This window comes from Dipodomys merriami, unplaced genomic scaffold (assembly GCF_024711535.1).
Source record: "Dipodomys merriami isolate MVZ:Mamm:240054 unplaced genomic scaffold, mDipMer1.0.p SCAF_20, whole genome shotgun sequence".
NCBI classification, from domain to species: Eukaryota; Metazoa; Chordata; class Mammalia; order Rodentia; family Heteromyidae; genus Dipodomys; species Dipodomys merriami.
This window is the reverse complement of record NW_027203382.1, coordinates 10,449,765-10,475,408: the sequence shown is the minus strand read 5'-3', so window position 1 is coordinate 10,475,408 and position 25,644 is coordinate 10,449,765. Positions and strand designations below refer to the sequence as shown.

General features: G+C 34.3%; 1 protein-coding gene across 11 annotated transcripts in view; it reads right to left on the bottom strand.

Moving 5' to 3' along the window:
• Arb2a (ARB2 cotranscriptional regulator A) overlaps nucleotides 1-25,644 on the bottom strand; it is a 383,888-nt gene that overhangs the window by 153,069 nt on the left and 205,175 nt on the right. The gene's annotated exons all lie outside the window — the stretch shown is intronic.

The window sequence follows — 25,644 nt, the reverse complement described above, 5'->3', positions numbered from 1 at the left end:
AATTTCCTGGGACAAAAAAAGTACAGCTGATAAGTGTATAGGAGATGTTCTTTAACTGATTTCTCTTACAAAGTTTGATCTGATGTACTTGGAAACAGTTTATATTACAGCTTGGGTTCCCCAGGAAACAGAAACAGACAGTATTTAGTGTGCAGGATATTAATAAAAGAGTCCTTAGGATCAACAAATGAGGAAAGAAAGGGAACAAAGAAAGAGAATTGGCAGAAAGGGAAGTCAAGGTGAGATAGAGGCCTAATGACACCACTGAACAAGACTTAGGGAGCCCCTGAACCTAGAATGGCCCTTGGGAGTTGTCCCAGGTTTGGCCAGCTGGCTTCATCTTTAATGTTCCATAATGTTTGGAGGCAGCTCCTGAATGAGGCTGACAGCTGAAGGCTTCTTGCTAAGAGTACTTCTAAGAGCTGCAGCCAGCAAGTCCTTTACCAAAGGTCAACTGAGTAGTGCTTCACACTGTCTACAACAGGCTATAACTCAAACTACAACATCTGCTTAGAATCTATTTAAATTTAATTTGTCCCTCAAATGTGCTTAGCACACAATTATCTTAGTTGTGTACTTAAGAATCACATACATGATTTTTCTCATCAATGCCTAACAGATCAAGTAGATTTATCTTGAATCTTAAGCATGTTTCACAGTCTGACACGATACTATAATAATAAATTTCACATAATTCCCCAATAATAATGACAAAGAGAAATACATAAAGCTAAAATAATGAGAAATAATGACTGCTGAGAAGCAAAAATAAACCCCACAAATTCAAAAAAATTATTCTTCAAGTCCACTGTAGAATGATTTAATTTCTGAATTTCAAATAAAATGTTTCTGTCAGACATACTTGTAATTTCAAACCTGAATGCATGCAAGTATAAAATAATCCAAACTTAGTATGTAATCATCATTTCTCTCACAACAAGCTCAATCTTGAATGTGTTCATTCTGAGCATGGTCAGAGTGGTTTCTCTGAAAAAGTTGCTAGTTAACTTCTTAAATTTCAGTTTCATGCTACATAAATTTGTGGACAAAAGGTTTTAGGAGTTTGATATCTGCCTGGATCTTAGTTTCTCTATTCCCTCAAATGTCTTGTTACTTACTATAGAAATTTAGGTTAATCTTCATCTGATCACATTTCTTCATTGTAAGCTTAGGTTTATACAGGTAAAATGGTGGCATTGATGTAGACCTATAATCCTAGATATTCAAGAGGTTGAGCTCCTGATGATCCCAGATTGAAGTCAAGTTAGAAAAGTCTATGAGACTTGTTCTCCAATTAAAGAGCAAAGAAAAATGTGGGATAGAGTCATGGCACAAAAGTCAAGTGAGTGCAAGGCCTGTGAAGCACCAGAGAAAAAGTTGGAATGGGTGTCAACATGTCCCAATGGTAATACAAAATTGATTCCCACATCCTGGTTTGAGAACATTGTTTGAAAATATTTGAACTAGAATCTCCAGATGATTCTTCTAGATAATGACTTATGTGAAATACATGGAAATTTAAGTCATGCTTAAACATTCCAGCCAACACTGTTGGTTCATGAAATTTCTATTCAACTAATTACTTATAAGGACTACTTAAATGCATACTACATTATCCAACAAATATTGGACAATACTTTAAATTGCTATTTTTAAAGGTAATTCTGATGATATATTTGAGATCTTTTTCTCATAAAAGTCCACCTCACATTCTTGAAATGCTAATAAAAATTGAAATAATGAAATTCTGTAAAAATAAATGGACTGAAATATGTTTCATCGCAACAGGAGTTTCAGGGATTTCACTGTTCAAACCACTTGAAAGTGAAGTAGGAAAATAGATGAAATTAGAATGAAGAAACATATATGATAACATCTTCATTTCCCAGATTGAGAACATGATCATCCACCACATGTAGTAAAATAGCACATCTGAGTTCACACACTAGTGAACCATAAACAATAGTTACTATATACTAAGTGTTCTCTATCACTATCTAGCCTAATGGGAAACACTGGAGTAGGACTTCAGATTACTAACAGGAAGAGAAAAACGTTGAAACCTATCATTTAGACATCTGATGACAGCTATGATGCATGAATGCACTGAAAAATTTACACTGAAGGAGGGTCACATGTGAGTGAAGTAGATTGTCCTGTAGGCTATAAAAAAAAAATCCATTTCCCTTCATGTATCTGTTCCTTAGTATTTCTTTGGGGCATTCCACAAGTTTTCTCAATGATTTTGGTCTCTACTATCTTTAAATCTTGCCTCTATTTCATGAGTATGAAACTTTAAACAGCAAGAATCTAAAACAAATACAGTACCTTGGGAACAGAGTAAGAATGTTTAATAAGCATCAGTATTTATTATGGTAGGAAGCAGGATTTTTGTTACATCACACCTTTTGTTAAGTAGCCAATTTAGCCCATATAACATCCTATAAAATGGCAAAGAAATAATAAAGAGTCAGTAGTTCGCTAATTTATAAAGTCAATTATATGTCACTGTTTCATATCAGGTTAATTACTTCATTTACATTTTAAAGTAGTGCATGAAAGGTGACAGATTGACAGTACTACAAGCTGAAATTCTTACACTATTTTTCTAGGTGTTAATAATATAAAAAGCAATACATAGCACAGAAATACATATAGGTTTTATTGAACAAGATTAGAAGTGACAAAGACATGGTGCAGAAATGAGTGAATAGAAAACGTTTTCAGAAAAATCTTTACTGAAGATATTATATAATGCCTCTTTAGGCATCTGTGTAAGAAAGGATGGTGGTTACATATCAATAAAACATTTCTGGGACTGAAGGGAAGACAGTGAATGACATTTTAGAGGAGCCAGAAAAGAAATCTAGATTGCAAAGAAAAAGGAAGATTTTCCTTGAAGAGGTTTATTGTTGTCAGGGGTATAATAATTTGGGCGAGGGGAGGTATCACAAAAGAATCACAAAGAATGGAAACATATTTATTTTCCAAAGTTCTGGTCTTTACCCACTTTCATGAGAACCCAACCTGCCATTCCTTATTGTGGGTGTCATGATGAAATCTACTATACTACTTTCTGTCACAAAGTTGGCAGGCAGAGTGGGCTTCCCATGTCTGTCTCTTCCCACACACCCATCATCATTAGTACCTTTCTTCCTTAAATGAAAAGGGCTGTATACTATTGCTGAGTTTTCTAGTAATTAAATTAAAATTTTTACAAGAGAAATTGATGTTGATGCGGCTTTTTGTTCAGTCTATGGGAGAGAGAGGATTAGATCCTAATGCTTTAAAATTTCCATTCTGATAGTTATGAATTCAGTGCAATTACATCTCCTGTGGTCTTTTATATAAACGTGAATATATAAGATTATTGTGGTAGGAACATACCTCCATTCAGTTATGAATGGCTGACTAAAGCCAGTTTAAATTATTAATAATGACTGCTCTCCTGTACTAGCGCATAGTAAAAGGAAAGTTTATTAAGAACATTAGGAACTATTCAATTGCTTTTGGTATACATCATAAAATAGAAGAAGAGACTTAGGTGTCACCCTGACATGTGACATAAAATAACATCAAGTAATTTCAGACTCCAAGTTCCACAACAAATAGGGTCTCTTCTTTACTCTAAACTACAATATGCCATCTACAAACACACATGCCACTCATTTCTCGATGATAGGGACTATTCCTTTGCTTTTTTGTAATACTATAACCCACAAAGTGACATGCTTTTATTCAAGTTATGGGTTGACAGGCCACCAAGCTGGTGAGTACACATAGAGTATGTTCCTTTTCAGGGACTGAATGGTTCTTGTTTTGTTCTTTTTCTGATCAATCTGGCAGGTCAAGTCAGTCAAACAAGTTTCTTCATGTAGACATTGCCTTACTATGGAAATGAATGTGGTAACATTCATCTTTGTCAGAAATTATGTCAAATTATTCAAATTTATTGGTGAATTACAGCAAACATCCCAGCTGATGAACATCTCAGTCATATGTTTTTAGAGAACACTTATGGCTCTTAAGAAGATACCATTACGATGAGCTTCTCTGTTCTGAAGCAAGGATGGGAAGATGGAGGTCTGTTGTTCAAAATAATAATTTATTCAAATACTGAAATTTCTAAAGATGTCCAGAACTATAAATATAAGAATATATCCTTCCATGTAATGTTACTGTTTCTTTCTTCTCTGTGTTACCTATGGTCTTCTGCAAGAACTTTCAGAAAGCCATCTAAGACCCTTCCTGTCAGGGTCTAGACACATCCAGCCTTCATATTAACGTACTTCTCTGGCTCGAGGTAATAAATGATTAGCTACTGCACAGTGGTGTGATGTTCATGTTATTCTTTACTACACTCAGCCAATGTTTCAAAAATTAATTCAAGTATATCAGGATCTGAAATTAACTTTCTATAGCCAAAAGCAACATCCTGCTAGGAGGAGAAAAACCTATTATAAATGGGCTGGCATCTGATTACTCATAGATGGTTAGTACCAGGAAAATAGCATTTCAAATTGTAAAATGTTAAATATAACAAAAGCTGCCTTATATTGATTAATCAGTGTTTTGCTTCTGAGCTGGTAAGGTCTAACTAGGTGGTGTCTATTCTTAGTGACAGATCTATTACCAAAGATCAGAGATGAATCTGAACTGGCTAATGCTCATATGTTATGATACTACGTAGAAATAGGAAAATACATGTAAGAAAAAGAACAGACATATCCTTTCAAATTGCTTATTAAAACTGAAAATATTTTTCTTAGAAATTAGGCAAACTAGTTATAGTAAGATACTTAAAAGTATATGATATTCAATAAACACTGTAAAAATCATGTTGCAGAATTAGAACACAGAAAAATTAAATCTACAATAACAAATATGTACTTAACTGAAAAAAATTAAAAATGATTTCTCATTAAGCTATTTTATTCTGTGTGCTGCAAGGTAAAGGAATTTTACAAAGTTTATTTAAACTGCTCATGTGCTTATCTTCAGCTCTTTCATGGGTGTTCAGACCATGCCTGACGATGTCAGAATATGAAACATATGCTATGAAAATGTTAACATCTGCAACAATACTTTATAATCTTAAGATTAAATTCTGCTCACTCATATTAAAGTCAGTATTTTAATAACAATAGGGCATGATTTAACTGCATAGTTTCACATCAGTAAGACATGGCTAGAGGGAATTGGAAATTTTTATCAGTTTACATGGATCTGATTAATTAGAAGCGCAGGACAAAATCATTCTCTGTTTTCTAAAGGCTACTTATTGCTTTCCACATTTAAGAACTTTTAGAATGAGTATTAGATATAACATGGTAATGTTACTAAGGTCCTTAGAAATTACAGGTGGTGCTTTAGCTAGAAACATGAATTATAATTAAGTTTAAGCTCAGAATGGACATTAAAGTGTTAAAAAAAAACAAACAAATAATTGGTTGCCAGTGGCTCACATCTGAAATGTGAGCTACTCAGGAAGTTGAGGTCTGAATATCAAGGCTCAAAGCCACCTTGGGCAGGAAAGTCCATGAGATTCTTATCTCTAATAAACTACTAAAAAGCTGGGTGGAGCTGAGGCTCATGTGGCAGAATGACAGTCTTGAGCAAAAGAAGCTCCAGGATAGGGCCCAAGCCCAAATTTAAGTCCTTGGACCAGCACACACAGACAAAAAAAAACCAAACAAAAAACAATTGTTTTAAAGATTTCAAATTATAATGGTCAGTTGGAAACACTTGTTAATTTTGTGTTACCCCATTTTTATATAGCAGGCACAATTCTAACTTCAAGTTCTGAATGATAATACATATATCTTTCTTAAAGATAACACAACTATAAATTTAAAAATGGAAGAAATATTTTAAAAGGATACAAGTAAATTCTAAAGTATGTATATGTTAATAATTACAAACAGGATCACTGAAAGATATTTACATAGGCCAAAGGTCCAAGTAATTATTTGTGCTCATCATTAATATCCTTTGCCTATCATTTCCTTGACCTTTATATAAATGAATCACACTAACTCTTGAAGGCTTTCTCTCACTTGATTTCTAAAGCTGTTCAACATACTTGCTTGCTAGAAGCACAGCTGGCAAGGGATATAAACCTCATCACTGGGCAAACTTGCCCTTCTGCTTTTGCCAAGAATGACATTTCCACTGGGAGAAACGTTACTGTATAGGAAACTGGACACTATATGTATCTGTAGGAACCAAAAGCTCCACCTCTGTTGTTAGCACTATATATCAGCATTAGATAAAACTCAAATAACAAAAAGTCAGCCTATAGTTCTCTAAATTCAATCGTTAATTAAAGGAAGAGCAGAGAAATCAGCTGAGTATTTCTACTCATTTTTTGAAGAAAGATGCAACTGAGGATAAGCAGTGCCCCCTAGTGTCAATAATCATAGACAAATACTAAAAGAAAGTTGTTAATGTTACCTGAACTAAATTATTAATACTGTATATGTAAATAAATTAAAAATTAATTTTATTCAAATTGTGTACTTTACATGTACAAAAAGCCCACCAAACAGTCATCTATTTAATATGGATTTGCTCAGGAATGTGTGTATGCATGTACACATGGGATGCACATTGCATCACACGCGCACACACGTGCACACATACACATACACAGTGCACAAACTGACATGGCCAAGATGTCTTTAATGTTCCAGGCAGCTCAGAAAAAAATTCCACCCAGCACAGCAGGCCATGCATGAAGTGAATGTCAGCCATCCCAGCAGAATCACTCAGTGTGAAGACGTCTAATAGGAACTGCTGAATACACAATACAGGCAAGCAAGGTCCTAAATGGCTAAAGTGGACTGGTCAGAATGGAGTTGGACAGTGTCGAACCTATCCAAAACTGTAACTAAATATGTAAAGAGTGCTTAAAATATTTTTCTCTTTTTGTTGGCAAGATGAGGTTAACATGGTTAACCTGTCTTAAGAGACTGATTTTGAAAATGTAACTTTTACTTGTGCATATTCTGAATGTTGGATCCTGAATGTTAAATTTAACTAAAATATATGGTTATTTTGGAACAAATAGCAATACATAATATACATATTAAATATTACATATTGTATATGCTTATTTTCTGATAAGTTTAATATATGAGAAAACTTAAATATTGGATTTTGGGCACTAATGATATATTTATAGAGTAATACATGTAACATAAAGGTTCAGTCAGATTCACATTCTTTGACAAACTACAACATTTATTTGTCAATAACATTTTTCTTTTGGCCATAGATCCCACAGTGTGAGAAAAAAAGGAAAGAAAAACACAAAAGAAAACAAAAGCAAAAGCAACAATTCAAAACAAAGAGGAGAGAGAAAAAAAGCCAGAAGGTCTGAGTATATATGTCTTAAAGAGACGACTATTGAAAAACAAATTCACAGCAAAAACTATTTACTTAATTTTATCTGTATAAAAAGGTATAAAGTAAAATAAGGGTTCAATGCTATTTACAGCATGCGTTTATAGAGAAATCCATTTGTGAATTACTTTTCCATATAAAATAATGCATATACTACTAGTTTCGCATTTAAAAAAACCAAGAAGTATATAATTATGCTTTTATGAAAAGATTCCTGCATGCATTTAAGTCACTCCACCTTTAAAATGAAGAAGGCACAAATGTAATACTTTAGTAGGCACAAGCAAAACACCCAGAAGAATAAGGATAGACAGGCATTTAAGTCCTTACAATAAGTTCTGGTTACAACAGAAGCTGAAACATCAACTATTTAAATTTAGAAAAAGGATCTAAAATACCTTATATTAAGCTGTTTTTATCTTAAAGTTTAACGTTGATATGATTAAAAATGCTAGATTATAAAAAAAAGAACAACCACCTCCACCTTACTCATAAGAATATTTAAGCAATGTTCAGAAGGAAATAAAACACAGGTGAACATATTTATGTTCATAGTAATCGTGTCAATACATATTTTGGTACATTAAAAACTGTGAGACCTCTATAAAAGCTCTACAGGAAATGAACATATTATCTCATATCAGTAATAACAGCTACCTGCTTAGATAGGTGATCGTGAAAGCTAAATTCCCATAGTCTAATCACACGGATGAGGAGTTATTTTACCTTGGTAGACACTTACAATCATATTAGCACAAACAATAAATAATTTCCTGCAATTCACCAACATGCTAAAACACTGTGAATGTCTTTTATATATTTCAGGGTTACTTTATAGTTTTCATCTTTAATTCAACTATACATTGGCTGATATTTTTTGTTATTAATGTATGTATAAAAAATGATGTGAGATTTCTAAACCCATTTCAGAGGTAGCCTATATCAAACTCCCAAAAAGCTAAGATAAACAAGTCGTTTAAGGATTCAGGTGGACCTGTTGCAACAATGAGAAGTACAAAATGTCATGTCAAAACTAGCTTTACAATTTCGGTGTGGGGGGGGAGGGGGGTATAATTGGGTGGGGGGAGGGAGGTAAAATTGGGTGGGGGGAGGGGGGAGGCGGGGAAGGGAAGTGAAGGGTAAACAAAGGAGGAGGCTGCAATGCTTGGTAAGAAATGTATGCATTATCCTGCCCATGTAATTGTAGCCCCTCTGTACAGTATGTTCTCAAATAAAATAAAATACAATTTAAAAAAAAAAAAAAAAAAAAAAAAGCTAAGATAGAACATCATTATAAAAAGCTTCCATTTCTGGAGATTAAAAAGTTTGGAATATTTTAGACTTATATCCAGAACATTTCTTTATGTGATAATCTGGAAGACGCACAATTAAATAACCAGAGCTAGCTTTTTTTTTTTTTTTTCTTTTTGGTCATAGAAAGGGAAAGGCGAGCAGACACATGCCTGTTGCATGGAAAAGATAATGGGTAAGAATAGGAGGAGTGTGAAGCTAAGCTCATATAGTATACAGCTGGAGAGCAGTAATGATTCAGAACTCTTATCATTCCTTGAAAGGAAGAAGAAAGGAAAAAGTTTGTAATTCATATAGTGTGTTCATGTTTACATTTGATCTCTTTTTAGAACAACTTAGATAAAGGAGCTTGGAAGTATCTATACACAGACACCAAAGAAAGATAACTGTTAAAATGAGAGCTTTCAGCTTTAACTTCCCAAAGCCTCTGTAAAAATGTTCATCACATACAATGTTTTTGTACATGTGTTCTAAATAAAAGAATTCTTATAAAATGCTTTAAAAATAGAAAAAAAGAAATATGTCAGCTAATAACTTCAAAAGAAAGTATTTTCTTAGCATATATATTCATCTAAATATCTGACAAGCAAATATCACTTCCTTCATACAATTGTACATTATTTAAGAGAATTTTCATATAATCACACTATGTATCAAATGCCAAACACAGTAAGTTCTTAAACAAATCTTAACACACAATCATTTCTTCAAAGTGATAAAACTGTAGTATACTTTCTCAGAAATGATTCTATTGTTAAAAATTGAAAAGGACAAATACAACATAAAGCAAATATTAGTCTTTTGGTATTATTTCTTCAGCAATACATTTTAAATTTTATTTAGAGCTGCTCATATTTACCAAAAGAACTTAATATTTGCTTATTAATGGAAGTATATTATCTTGAGATTGAGGGTGACAAAGGACAAGAAAGGAAGCAAATAATTGTGATACTCAAAAATTTTAATTTGACTGTTTATGTCTTAGGACAATAGTCAAAAAACCAGCTATATCTTTTTAAACTAAAGTTTATTTTTTATTATCTTCAAAAAGTGGATTTGTTACATTTACACTGTGAATTACAAATCAAAGCTGCAAATAAGTTTTAAACAATGAGAGATACGAAGTAGTAATATACAGTACAACAAGAAATTAACAAGTACTTCCTAGTAAGAAACCAAATTTTATTTAACCAGTCAGAAACACAAGTTTTGAGATTTTAAATGAATGTCTGCATTTCAACAATGATTAATGATTTTTACTACAAAGTATTAAAGTTCTCAGACTCAAATTGGCTATATTAGAAACATTGGTAACTTCTAAAACTAACAATATGTGATAGTTTGCCAATGAGAAATAATGAAAATAAGACTGAAAGCCATATGTGTGTGTATATATATATATATATAAATATATATATATATATATATATATCCTTGTGTGACTTAAAAATTATTTTCCTATAGATGAAAATCCATGAAAGTTTTCTGACAATATTTTGCTTATTCATTCTATATGGAACCCCAAAAAGGATTTCACTGTTACTTCTTTCTTTTTCTTTTTGTTACTTTTTCTTGTAGCTATTTCCTCATCTTCTTACTTCCTAAGATCCCAGCAAAGTCCACTAGCTACCCCGAATTGTTTTACAAGCATCTGAGCGCAGTGAAAATACTTCCCACAAAGATCTCTACAGTCCTATGGGAGGAGGAGGGAGTCTAGAGGAGTTCTACTAGTCTGAGTAATAGGTATTACCTGAGCAGAAAGCAAACAGGCATGATACTACATTTTGATCATTACAAAATGCTCAAATCCTTCCTTTACCATGAAATAATAAGTTGAATTTCTCTAATTCAGGACCACATAAGAAAATGATTATAGGGTATGTATGAGTAGAAGAAATACCATAATTCAGATGGACTTGTAAGGCAGCAAGTCTCCCTAGCTCAAGTTATAACATTTCAAGTTGTTTCTTGTCATTTGTGTTTGGGTTTGTGATTCAATCCCAAAGACTCTCAATATATCTTGTGTAACATCAGGAGACTACCTGTTGGTTGTCTGCAGTCAACATTCTTCCACATAGCTAAGGAAAACCACTTTGCTGCATCTGAATTAGCTTGCTTAATCATGAGTTGCTGTGAAATATATAGACTCTTCCAGCTTCTGAGGTAAAAAGAACTCTTTTCAACTCATTAGACTATTTTATATCTAGCAGACGGTTAAGATATATACTCACTCATTCTGATAAGCAAATTTAACCACCAGAGACAAGTGAATTATGCAAGATGATGTACATTCCATTTTAGTTGGTGAAAATGTGCAAACACTATCCCATTGCATTTCAGAGCTATGCTCACACCAAGCTGAGATGCACTGAACAAAAGTTGCACTCTAAATGTAATATCTGTGTTTCCACAGATTGGATTCAGTTTTGAAAAGCTGTTAAGTACCTGATGATGTTTTCTATTTTAATACTTTTTAAATTTTATTTTACTGTAAAGATGCTGTACAGAGTATTTTAATACTTTTGTATGACTTTTTTATTGGCATTTTCACAAAATCCCCCAAACCATCTTAAATTATCAGAAGATATTTACATTGTTATTTTATGAATAATTTTATTTTATGATTTACATACAATACATTATAAACAAGTTTAGGCATGCCAGTGAAGCTGTAATCACTCAGAAATTTATTTTTTTCAATATAAGCTTGCACTCCCTAACATGTTATTTACATTAATAGTAATTCTGTTTGGACACTGGCTGGGTAATTTCAAGTAACTTGTGTGTGTATACATATGTATGTATATACATATACATAATGCTGTGGATTTAAAGGACACCTTGAAACAACAAATGACATTTTCTAACAATTTCATGCAATTATTGCTCATGTACACATGTAACTCACCAGATGTATGAATTTCTAGTGTTTCTTAAGTAAAGAACAGAAACAGGATTTCTAATATCTTAGCATCAGATTTGACAACATACAATGATTATAGTATAATAAAATAGTATAATAAGGTTTATAATATACCAAATGATGCCAGTGACACTACTGAATGAAACAATCAATGTCATATTTTCCTGCTGATTTCAATTCCCATTTTTTAACAATATACAGAAAGTGTTCTGTTCAATGAAAATGAAACAGAATACACACAAAAAAAATCCTGATTTGTAGTGGGTGTTACTAACTATGCTTTCTAAAACCATTAAGTGAATTGTCATTGCAGTGGTTAATCACTAACATTACAATAATCAAATTCAATCATGACACATTTCTAAATTGTTGCCAAAAGTAACCTCCTTATAAACTCAAAGGAGCCTTGAAGACATAGGAATCTGATTTAAAGGATTTTCCTGCATGCTGACAGGACCCTACACTTGTCTTACCAGTTCCTCACTAAATGTGGGGTAAATAAGTTGGAGGTATTGGGCATTTTCTTGATAATTAACTGCATAGGCAAATATGTTCTTTGGCAGACAATATAAATGTTGATTTAAGAACCAGTCAAGAAAAGAGTACTAAGCTATAAAACATTTACTGCTCAATTTCTCACTGATTTGAAGACTTAATCTTTAAATTTAGTTTTCTATTGTCAACAAATAACGCAGTACTTCTATAAAAGTTATGATATGAAATATATATTACCCATAATGGATATATAATCCTACCCATAATTGATTCATAGATCTTAAATCAACTTATATTTGACACATTTATACGACTCACATTAGCATTGATAATAATAATCAACATCACCAGGCAAGGCATTCTAGACAATGTTTCATAGTGAAACAAGTAAGATTTCTTATTTCCTTAAAAATATGAAACAAAGCATATCCCACTGAAACTAAGACAAGTGGTAACCTACTGAAAACACCAGTATATTTTAGTTTATGTCTAGGTTTAGGAGATCATCTTTAAAGAAAATAGCTTCAAGCTGGAATTGAGATTCACTGTTTGAAAAACAAAAATAGCACAAGATAAGTGGCATATACTGTGGCAATTTTCTTTAACATAGCTTTTCAAATATAATCTAGTCTACAGTGCACTCAAACTGCAGAAACATCCAAATTAGGAGGAAAAAAACCCCCAGCAATACTTATCTTTGCAAAAAGGGCCTATACTCAAAGGAACATCTGAATAAAATTGAGACATCTGCAGTAAAGTTTTACCTTCTCCCTAGAATGTTTGAAATGAACTCAGTATAACACTGTCTTCCAAGAAAAGACAAACTGATCAATGCAAGAACACATCAGGCTGCCTTGGACAGGCCAATCAATGCAAGAAAGAACCTTGCCCAGGGCCTTATGCAAATAGAAGCACGTCCTGCAACCTAGGGAGGGAACATGCGCAATAGATCAATTGGACAAAACAAAACAAAAAACAAAAACAAAACACCTCACAGCTATATCAGCTTCAGACAGTAAATATATACTGATGAATATCCCAATTTCCTGTGAATTCTTAAATTGGTTATTTTTTAAATAGCTAATTAAAAATTCTTCCTGGGATGTGGAGTGCAGCAAAGATAAGGAAAATATCTTGGGAGAAATACTGAGCATTACTTCCAAGACTGTGCTAATAAAATTCCAATTTCTTAAAAATTCTTGGCAGACCTGAATTTTGCTGACATTTCAGAAGGTTAAGTCCTAAGTATGTTTATATTCATGAATAGAAAATAAAAATGTAAAAAAAATACCATCTCAGGTAATTTTTGAACAAAGAAAACAAAAATGTAAGAAAAATAATTTAAGATGTAAAATCATAGTAATCATTTCAGAAGAAAAACTCAGCCAATAAAGACTATTCTGTGTAGTGGTTAACCTATAGATTGCGTATAGTAAGAGTTTCTCTTTTAAAATTAATATTTATCTCCCCAAATCACTCTGATTTTGATTAGAATGTACAATAACTTAAAAACTAGTCAATACAAAAAGAAATACTTGAATGCTCTAAATACTTTCAGTAAAATTCTTCACTAAATATTTATACCTTTTGCTTTTTAAGCTAGCTATTTTTTATGGGCGTTTTAGTAAGGCTATTCATTACTTAAAACATCAAAACAATATTTTAAATAGGAAATATAATGCCTGAAACTATAATATTGACTCTATAAAACAAAAAAATAAAGTCTGTTAATATGCCTTAGAGTTTTTACCTTAATTGCATTGTACTCTGAAGCCTAGGTTTGAAATTTTAGCTGCAGATGCATTTTTGATGGAGTATTTAGCAAATATTTCTGGTATTTAAAATTAATTGCATGATTCTCTGCTACATTATTTTAGCTAATAGTGATTTTTCTAGATAAAACACCATGTAAAATATAAAAGTTAGTCCTCTGTGAAGTTTATTATCTGATTATTTACCCATTAAAAGGGACTGACATCATAAAAATACTGGTTTATTTAGCAATGGAAAGAAATATTAAGACTATTCAGGAGAAAAACATATTTTTCACATTTCTCATACTTCCTACATTGTTAAGATTTTAATTTTAATATATTCTAGTTAGTTTTCCCCCTAAGGTATAACTAAATATGTCATTCAAATATTTGATCCTCTTTATTAAGACATATAGCTTTATAAAAACTTTACAATTTTACATGGGGAAAGTATAGAGATTAAAATATCAAAGTGTTACATAGCACATAAAGAACTTAATTTAAATCTGAAAGTAGTATGTTTATTATAAAGATGCAGAGGTTTTTGTTTTTCCAAATTTAATGTCCAGTATAATAATTGTGAGTACTCATATTCTCAGTGAAATGTAAATTCCAATTTACAGTAAACAAAATGCAAATGATCAAGTAACTATGTTTTTTTTTGCAGTATTAAAATCATTGTATTCATTGCATTTATTCTAGTATGTAGAGGCAAAAAAGAAAACCAATTTTGAGTATTGGAATCTAACATTTGATATGTGTTGACATTGTGATAGACACCAAATAATGAAATTCTACCCTTCCTGATATAATCTGCACAACATGTGTGCTTCTTGCTTTTAAAAATAGATTTTCAAAATAAAAAGTCGGTGTCAGGTATTATATTCAGTTTGCCATAAAAATTTGTTGTTCACAAGCATGAAAGTGGAATTTTCTTAAATGGAGATTTTTCTCTCATTAATTAAAAGTATACCAACATTAAAATTTTACTCAAGCCATTAAAGGAATCACTGCAAGAAGGCTGTACTATGTGTAAACTCACTGGTTCTAAGACTGGGCTGACTTAGATTTTGATCCTGGAACTGATTCTTCTTTTTTTGGGGGGGGGGTCAGGTGGGGGGGTCCGGTCATGGAGCCTGAACTCTGGGCCTGGGTGCTGTCCCTCAGCTCTTCAGCTCAAGGCTAGCGCTCTACCACTTGAGCCACAATGCCACTTCCAGCTTTTTTCTTTTTGCTTATATGGTGCTGAGGAATCGAACCCAGGGCCTCAGGCATGTAAGGCAAACGCTCTACCACTGAGCCACCTTCCCAGCCCCCTGGCACTGATTCTTATATAACTTCCTACACCTTTCCAAGTTCTTCACCTAGAAAATTGAGCTCATAACACCTACCTCACTGAATTAAACTTTGGTTAAGGATGTCTTGCTAGGTAATGTTTAATAACTTTATATGCCTTGTCTCCTCTAAGTTGCAATATAGCATAGTGGTTACAAGCATGAGCTTTGGACCCAAAAAACCTGGGTTTGAATTCTGGCTCAATCACATATTAGTGTATGACACAAGGTAATTAATATTTCTTGTATGTTATTTCCCTCATATAGGAATAGCAGAAATTTAAGTATTACTTGACATAATATTTGCAAAGAACTTAACTCTCACAAGTGCAGCTTACAGATTATATATATAATATAAAGGGAAGAAGAGATTGGTAGAAGAGATTGTCCCATTGAGAGTTAAAAGGTCAGTTCTACTTAGTATTAGAAGACAGCTGTCAATGTCCAGCAAGGAATAAGCTACAAAGAATGCCAAACTAAGGGGGCTGGGAAGGTGGCTCAGTGGTAAAGCGCTTGCCTTGCATGCTCGAGGCCCTGGGTTCGATTTCTCAGCACCACATAAGCAAAAAGGAAAAAGCCGGAAGTGGCGCTGTGGCTCAAGTGGTAGAGCACTAGCCTTGAGCTGAAGAGCTGAGGGACAGCGCCCAGGCCCAGAGTTCAGGCCCCACGACCGGACCCCCCCCCAAAAAAAATGCCAAACTAGTAGTTTCTTTTTTAGGTCTTCATACATTGTTTTTAATTTTTTCCAAAATACTGTATCAAAACACATTCAAAATTAAATATAAATAATATAGAGAATATCTGTTATTTAAAACTTTTCACACTTTCATTCACTTGAGACAATCAGAAATTAAGGTTGAAAGACTTGGAAGATAAACACAGACACAGAGTAGAATAAGCATAAATTAGCGTGTAATTTACAGAACAACTGAATTGAATCCTTAAATACATGAAGGAAAAAAACAGAGAGAAAGTTTTAATTAAGTACCAAGGGCTCAAACCTGCACTACTAGATAGTGAGGAGGCTGAGATCTGAAAATCATGGTTCAAAACCAGCTCAGATATGAAAGTTTTTGAGACTCTTACTTCCAATTAATTACCAGAAAAAATATCTGGAAGCAGAGTTGTGGCTTATGTGGTACAGCACCAGCCATGAACAAAAGGCTAAGGGACAGGGCCCAGATCATAAGTTCAAACCTCTGGACTAGCATACACACACAAAAAGGAGGTCATGTTAGGAATAAAACTCATTATATTTTTAAAAAAATCAAGAACAAAACATATCCCAAACAAGTAGACAAAAGTAATTTAAAAAATTAAGAGGAGAAACAAATGAAATTGAAACTAACAACAATAAGAATTTTTTTAAAGTTGGTTTTCTGAAAAACATAAAATTCACTAAAGTCATCCATCACAGTAACAAATGAAATAAATTGATACCCCTGAAGAAAGGAGTTATAAAATTCTCAAAAACATAGTACCAATAGAAATACACTAACACATCAAAAAGACTGCATCTTATGATCAAGGGGGATTTATCACAGGGATGCAATGACATGAACAAATTCATAAATGTAATGCATAACATAAAGAGAATGAAGGACATAAACGTAATTATACCAATGATACAGAAAAAAAATCTCAAAAAATTAACATCACTCCATGATAAAAAAGAAAGGAAAGAAGGAAGGAATCTCTCAACAAATTAGGAACAGAAGGAACATGCTTCCACAAAACAAAGGCTATATAGACTACTGCACATCCAACATCAAACTGAGAAGGAAAAGCTTACAACATTTGCTCTGAGATCTGTATTAGGACAAGAATGTTTATGTTCACTGTAGGAAGTGTCAGCCAGAACAATTATATAAGAGAAAAAAATAAAATTATCCAAATTACGAAAGTATAATTAAGCTATACCTGTTTATAGTGACATTACTTTATGAAGTAAAAACATAAAGACTAGGGCTGGGAAGGTGGCTCAGTGGTAGAGTGCTTGCCTTGCATGCATGAGGCCCTAGGTTCGATTCCTCAGCACCACATAAGGAAAAAAGAAAAAAGCTGGAAGTGGCGCTGTGGCTCAAGTGGTAGAGTGCTAGCCTTGAGCTGAAGCGCTGAGGGACAGCGCCCAGGCCCAGAGTTCAGGCCCCACAATCAAACAACAACAACAACAACAACAAAACACATAAAGACTGTTTTATATTATAATAACTGAAAAAGAAATGAAGAGAACAATTTCACTTGAAATAGGTATAAACATGCAATACCTAGGAAATGATTTAAGTAAGGAAGTTAAAGATCTTTATAATGAAAAGCATGAAACATTCCTGAAAGAAACTGAAGAAAATAATATAAAATGGAAGGACATCCCATGTTCATGGTCTGGAAGCATTCCTATTGTTAAAATATACACATTATCCAAAACAATCTACAGATTCTTGAAGTCCCTATGAAAATATCAATAATTCTCAAAACTTTATGCTAATAAGTTTGAGAACTTGACAGAAATGGACCTTTTCCTAGCAAATATTGACATGCCAAAACTAAACCAAGATGAGTTAAACTATCTTAACAGGCCCATATCAAGCATTGAAATAGAAACAGCAATAAGAGACCTCCCAGCTAAGAAAAGTCCAGGACCAGATGGTTTTACAGCGGAATTTTACAAGGCCTTCAAAGCAGAGCTCACACCAATACTCCTCCAACTCTTCAATGAAATTGAAAGAGAAAGCTCACTACTGAACACATTCTATGAAGCCATCATAACCCTCATCCCAAAACAAGGCAGGGACTCATCAAAGAAAGAGAACTATAGACCCATTTCTTTGATGAACACTGATGCAAAACTTCTCAACAAAATTTTGGCCAATCGACTTCAACAATTCATCCAAAAAATCATACACCATGATCAAACAGGATTCATTTCAGGGATGCAAAGCTGGTTCAATATACGCAAATCAATTAATATTATTCATCACATCAACAGGAGCAAGAATAAGAACCACATGGTTATCTCAATAGATGCAGAAAAAGCATTTGACAAGATCCAACACTCCTTTATGATGAAGGTTTTGGAAAAATTAGGAATCCATGGAACATTCCTCAATACAATAAAGGCTGTATATGACAAACCTACAGCCAGCGTTATACTCAATGGTGAAAAACTAAAGCCATTTCCTCTTAACTCAGGAACAAGACAAGGATGCCCACTCTCTCCACTTCTCTTCAATCTAGTATTAGAATGCCTAGCTACAGCAATAAGACAAGATGCAGACAAAGGGGATCCAAATAGGGAAAGAAGAAATAAAACTCTCCCTCTTTGCAGATGACATGATCTTGTATTTAAAGAATCCCATAGACTCCACTCCCAAATTACTCAAGCTGATTCAAAACTTTGGCAAAGTAGCAGGTTATAAAATTAACCCCCCAAAATCAATGGCTTTTCTGTATGCCAACAATGAGAAAAGTGAGGCTGAAATTAGGAAAGCAACTCCATTTGTAATAGCCCCACAAAAAATAAAATACCTAGGAATTAACTTGACTAAAGAAGTGAAGGACCTCTATGATGAAAACTTTAAAATCTTAAAAAAGGAAATCAACACAGAACTTAAAAAATGGCAAAACCTCCCATGCTCCTGGATTGGAAAGATTAACATCGTGAAAATGGCAATGCTTCCCAAGGCTATCTACAAATTCAACGCAATACCTATCAAAATTCCAACCTCATTCTTCAAGGGAATAGAAGAGGCAATCCAAAAATTCATATGGAACAATAAAAGACCCCGAATAGCAAAAACGCTCCTCAACGGAAAGAACACTGCTGGAGGAATAGCAATACCAAATCTCAAACTCTAGTATAAAGCCATAGTAATCAAAACAGCTTGGTATTGGCATAAGAACAGACCTCAGGACCAATGGAATAGAATTGAAAACCCAGAAATGAACCTACAGACCTATAGCCATCTAATCTTTGATAAGGGAGCTAAAACAATAGAATGGAAGAAAGACAGCCTCTTCAGTAAATGGTGCTGGCAAAATTGGCTAACTACATGTAGAAAACTAAAGCTAGATCCTTATATATCACCCTGCACCAGAATCAACTCCAAATGGATCAAAGACCTTGAAGTCAAAGCAGACACTCTGAAAACATTACAGGATGGAATAGGAGAAACCCTAGGTCTCCTTGGCTCAGGCCAAAACTTTCTGAATAGAGACCCGGAAACACAACAAATCAAAGAAAGGTTGGACAAATGGGATTGCATAAAGTTGCAGAGCTTCTGCAGGGCAAATGACATAACTAGCAAGATCAATAGAAAGCCCACGGATTGGGAGAAGATCTTTACTAGCCATACAATGGACAAGGGTCTCATATCTAAAATATACTTGGAACTCAAAAAATTAAACCACCCAACAACAAATCCTCAAAGAAACAACTGCCCAATAAATAAGTGGGCGAAAGACTTAAAGAGAAACTTCTCTGAAGAAGAAAGAAGGATGGCCAATAGACATATGAAGAAATGTTCAACATCCCTAGCCATAAAAGAAATACAAATCAAAACAACATTGAGATATCACCTCGCTCCAGTTAGAACGGCAAAAATCAAGAACTCTAACAACAACAGATGCTGGAGAGGATGTGGACAGAAAGGAACCTTACTTCATTGTTGGTGGGAATGTAAACTTGTTCAACCACTTTGGAAAGCAGTATGGAGGTTCCTCAAAAGACTTCACATAGAACTCCCCTATGACCCAGCAATCCCACTTTTGGGCATATACTCAAATGTTTACAAACAAGACCACACTAAAGCTACCAGCACAACTATGTTTATTGCAGCATTATTTACCATAGCTAAGATATGGAACCAACCCAGATGCCCCTCAGTAGATGAATGGATCAAGAAAATGTGGTATATATACACAATGGAATTCTATGCCTCCATCAGAAAGAATGACATTGTCCCATTTGTTAGGAAATGGAAAAACTTGGAAAAAATTATATTAAGTGAAGTAAGCCAGGCCCAAAGAAACATAGGTCCCATGGTTTCCCTTATTTGTAATATCTAGTATATGTATGAGTCAAGCGGAAAAGGTCAGATAATGTGATGTCAGGAAAATGAACCCTTAGATGTGTATTTTAATGTTTTTTTTCTTTCATGCATGTGTTTCTAACGCATTTATAAGATTATCTCTTTGTGGCTTTGTATGTCCCTCCCCCACAGTATAACCCCTGCTTTCACTATATTTGATGTCAGTATAACTTGAGGAGGAGATGGGGAAAAACCAGTTGTTTAAGGATACAGGTGGACCTGTTGCAACAATGAGAAGTACAAGTTGTCATGTCCAAAACGAGCTTTACAACGTCGGTGCGGGGGGGGGGGGGGGTGTGAAGGGGAGGAGAAGGATTGGGATTGGGGGGAGGGGGATGCTGGGAAGGGATGTGAAGGGTAAACAAAGGAGGAGGCTGCAATGCTTGGTAAGAAATGTACGCATTATCCTGCCCATGTAATTGTAACTCCTCTGTACAGTATGTTCACAAATAAAATTAAATTAAATTAAAAAAATGTACGCATTATCCTGACCATGTAATTGTAACTCCTCTGTATAGTATGTTCACAAATAAAATTAAATTAAATTAAAAATATCAATAATATCCATCACAGAACCAGAAAAAACGAATTTGTGTGAAACTACAAAAAAATTCCTGAATATTCAAAACCATCTTTAGCAAAACAAAGAAGCAAGCAAATAAACAAAAGATTACAACAAAATAACAAAGTGGGAAGCATTATTTTACCTGAGTTAGAGAAATATACTAGAAACCAGCACCAGTCAAAAGGAATGGTAATCTGCATGCTAATGCTTACTGCCTATGATTCTGGCTAATGAAGCTGAGATCCGCGGATTATGGTTCCAAGTATGCCTGAGCAGACAAATCCTTGGAATTCTTATGTCCAGCAAGCAAAAAGCTGCAACTGGGGGCACAACTCAAGTGGTGGAGTCCTAGCTGTGATGAAAATTAAAAGCCAAGTGAGAGCTGGAAGCCTGAATTCAAGATCCAGTATAGGCATAAAAAGAAGACAATAACAGAACTGGATCAGTATCAGCACAAAAGAGACATATGCTAATTGAACAGAACAAAGAGCCTAGAAGAAAACCATCATTTCATAGCCAACTTATTTCCACTAAGATATTAAGACCATACAGTGCAACAGTGATTGTCATCAATAAATGATGCTAGGTGAAAAATGGATGTCTGTTTGCATGAGAAAGAAACTAGCCTCATCCATACCTGTTGCCAGTTACAAAAATTACTCAAAATGAACTAGAGACTTAAACAGTAAGGTGTAAAATCCCCCTCCCCACTCCAGCCAAAAAAGGAGCACTAATTCAGGACACTGGAATGTGTTACAATGTTAATGTTTTTGGATTAGAAGCCTTTACACATAGGAAACAAAGTAAAAACAGACAAATTGGATATCATCAAACTGATTTCCGCACAGCAAAGGACATAATCAACAGAATAGCAAGACAGTCTGCAGAATGGGAAAATATATTTGAATATATAAGGAATATAAACAATTCTATAGCAAAAAGAAACCAATCAAACCAAACCAAACAACAAAAAGAGAAGTAACAAAAAGGCCTCATTTTACAATGGACCTACACATTTCTCCAATGAAGACAAAGAAAAATGTTCAATAAGTTTATGAAAAAAATGTTCACCATCTCTAGCCATCAGGAAAACATAAAACAAAGCCATAATGAGATGCCACCTCACTTTAGGGAGAGTGGCTATCATGAAAGTCTAAAGATAACAAGGAATCCTTATGCCAGATACAGGCGACTCACACTTGTAATCCTAGCTATTCAAGGGGTTGAGATCTGAGGATCATGGATGGAAGATAGCCAAGGAAGGAAGACCCACGAGACTCTATCCTATTAACCCGTAAAAAGTCAGAAGCTGAGCTATGGCTCAAATAGTAGCACACCAGTCTACAGAGAAAAAAACTGAAGGATGGTGCCCAAGCCCTGCATTCAAACACTAGTATTGGCATTAAAGAAAGGAAACTCTTGAACTTTGTCAGTAGGAGTATAAATTACTATAGCCAAACTTCAGAAAGAACTACACATGATCAAACAAACTAGTTACTGGGCACATATTAAAGAGAAATGAGATGTGGGGGGGAAGGAGAAGGATTGGGATTGGGGGGGAGGGGGGAGGCTGGGAAGGGATGTGAAGGGTAAACCAAAGGAGGAGGGTGCAATACTTGGTAAGAAATGTACGCATTATCCTGCCCACGTAATTGTAACCCCTCTGTACAGTATGTTCACAAATAAAATAAAATTAAATTAAAAAAATAAAGAGAAATGAGATGTATATATGTATGTCAAAGAGATACCAATATACCAATAACCATAAGAGCAAGATATGAAAAAAAGGAGGTGTCTATTTATAGTTGAGTAGATAAACACATTATGGTGTATACACACAATGGAATATTATACAGTCATAAAGAATATGAAATCCTGTCATTTGTGGCAACAGAGACAGAACAGAAAGACACTATGTAAAGAGAAAAAGCCAGGCAAAAAAGACAAATACTGCATGTTTTATTCATATATTAAAAAACAAAACAAGGCAAAAAAACAAACAAACCTACTTACGATCCAAACTAAAGCCAGGTGTCAGTGGCTCACACCTGTAATCCTAGCTACTCAGGAAGCTGAGATCTGAAGATTGCAGTTCAAAGCCATCCCAGGCAGGAAACTCTGTGAGACTCTTATCTCCAATAAACCACTCAGAAAACTGGAAGGGGCGGTGTGGCTCAAGTGATAGAGCGCTGGCCTTGAGCTGAAGAGCTGAGGGACAGCTCAGGCCAAGAGTTCAAGCCTCACAACCAGCAAAAAAAAAAAAAAAAAAAGACTGAAACTAAAAGAAAATTTAAAAACTGATCTTATAGGATAAAAAAGAATAGAAAGGAGGTCAAAGAGGATAGAAAGGATTTGAGTGTATATGGGGAAAGATAAGAGTGAGGCTGAATAACATACAAAACACAGATATATGGGAGGTTAGTGCTAGCATTCTACTCTTTTTGTTGTTGTTGTTGGTCGTGGGGCTTGAAAGTGCTAGCATTCTAGAGCAGAGCAGAGCAGAGTAACGATAGTTTATATCAATGAATTAGATATTTCAAAATCATTACAAAGGTTTTCAACACACACAAATGGATAAAGGTTGAGGCAATGGAAACAAGTTATACACTGTAGACATAAAGAAATATCACATTATATCCTATATATAAACATTATGTGTTAATTAAAAAGAAAAACAGTTACTTTTGTTTATATGATACTGCCTGATCATCAGTAGTTGACAAAAATAATCAACAACTCTAACCAAGTGAGAGGTTTTTAATTATTTGTTATCTGAAAGTGAGGATAACAATATTTACCTTACAACTGCTATGGAGATTATGAGATAGGGTACAAGTTCTGTAGGATAGGGCTTGATGTACACTAAGTGCCATTTAAATATAAATTGTGAGTATGTAGATACTGCGGATACCTTCTGCTCTGTAAAACACTCATAAATACTATTTTTACTTTAAAAGTTCACCTTCAGTATCACTGCTTTAAGTGGTTTAGAGTTATCCTTGACCCAGTCATGTCTTAGGACTGACAGATATTATGGATTCTATAATTTCAAAAAAGTCTCCATGTGAGTGAGAATGGCTAGCACAGTGCTCAGATTTAAAGGCATTTGTTCTGAGAGTTCTCATTGAACATGCAAACATTACCAAATGTTGAAATTTGTAATATGCTCAGGATACTTTACTATTTAGATATAATATAAATATATCGAATATTTGGACAGATGCCTTAAAATACGTAACAGGAAACTAAGTCAAATATTTGAGTGTGAGTTTGTTACAGTGGTAGAACTATCATACACTTTTTTCTTTCTTTCTTTTTTTTTGGGGGGGGGTCCGGTCGTGGGGCCTGAACTCTGGGCCTGGGTGCTGTCCCTCAGCTCTTCAACTCAAGGCCAGCGCTCTACCACTTGAGCCACAGCACCACTTCCAGTTTTTTTCTTTTTGCTTATGTGGTGCTGAGGAATTGAACCCAGGGCCTCATGCATGCAAGGCAAGCGCTCTACCACTGAGTCACCTTCCCAGCCGCTCATACACTTTTAATGTCACCTCAACTAGCAGTTTTTCCTAACTGAACAGTAATACAACAAAGACATTTACTATTATAATTTACAGGTTACCATCTTACAGAAAAAGGCAGGCTCATTTGTTCTAACAGACAAGCAACTAAAAACTTTCAAAAAACCAGAATTCATAATTTCAAAGCCTCTCTTGAGATCTTATAACTGGAAAGCAGGCAATAATGAAGGTTATAGAAAGTTATTAACATCATTATTATTGTTGTTGTTGCTAGTCCTGAGGCTTGAACTCAGGGCCTGGGGCACTGTCCCTGAACTTCTTTTGCTCAAGGTTAGCACTCTACCCTTTGAACTACAGTGTCACTTTTTGTTTATATGATACTGAGGAACTGAACTAGGCCTCATACATGCTAGGCAAGCACTCTACCACTAAGCCACATTCCCAGCCCAGGTTATTTATTTTTTTTAAACCTCACCAGTCCTCCTTTAGAAAGGTACAAGCATTCAGTTGTTTTTTTTTTTTAAATCAAAATATCTGGTCATGTAGTAAAGAAATGTAGAGATAAGATATCAGAAGTCAGATCTGAAATATTATACATAATTTAAGAATATTAGAAATGAGAATGCTTTTTAATTATTTCACTCAATTTTAATTGAGTCCTGAAATACTGAGTACCAATTGCTATTTGCAAGTAACTTGTTTTCTGTCTTAGGTTCATAGCAGGTGGACAATTGTGCCTCAGGATAAATCATATACCTTGAGTCTGTCTCATATCTAATTTCACTCATATATGATTTAGATGATATTTAGATGAGACTGAAGGTTAGCCTTAGGGAAAATGCTGGCAAAAGTTAAAAGGTTCAGAGCTATGGAGAAATAATAGATGTATTGTGCATATGAGAAAGACATGGATTTTGGAAGGTCTGGAGTGTATTTTGGACCTCATGTCTGAATTCCATCAGAGGCATGCTGAAACCCTGTCCCCAGTGTGATAGTAATTAAGAGGCAGTGGGGTCTATGAGAGGTGGTTAGGTTTGGAGAGTAGAGACTTCATGATGGAATTAATGTTCAGAGAAGAGGGCAAAAAAGATTAGGTATCACTCTCTTATATAAACATACAGTGAAAAAGCTGTCTATATACAGGAAGTGGGTCCTCATCAGATGACCCACTACAACCTTGGTCTTAAAACTTTCAAGTCTTCAGAATAATGAAAATGAATTATTTTATTTGGTTGAGGCCACGATTGACAGTAATT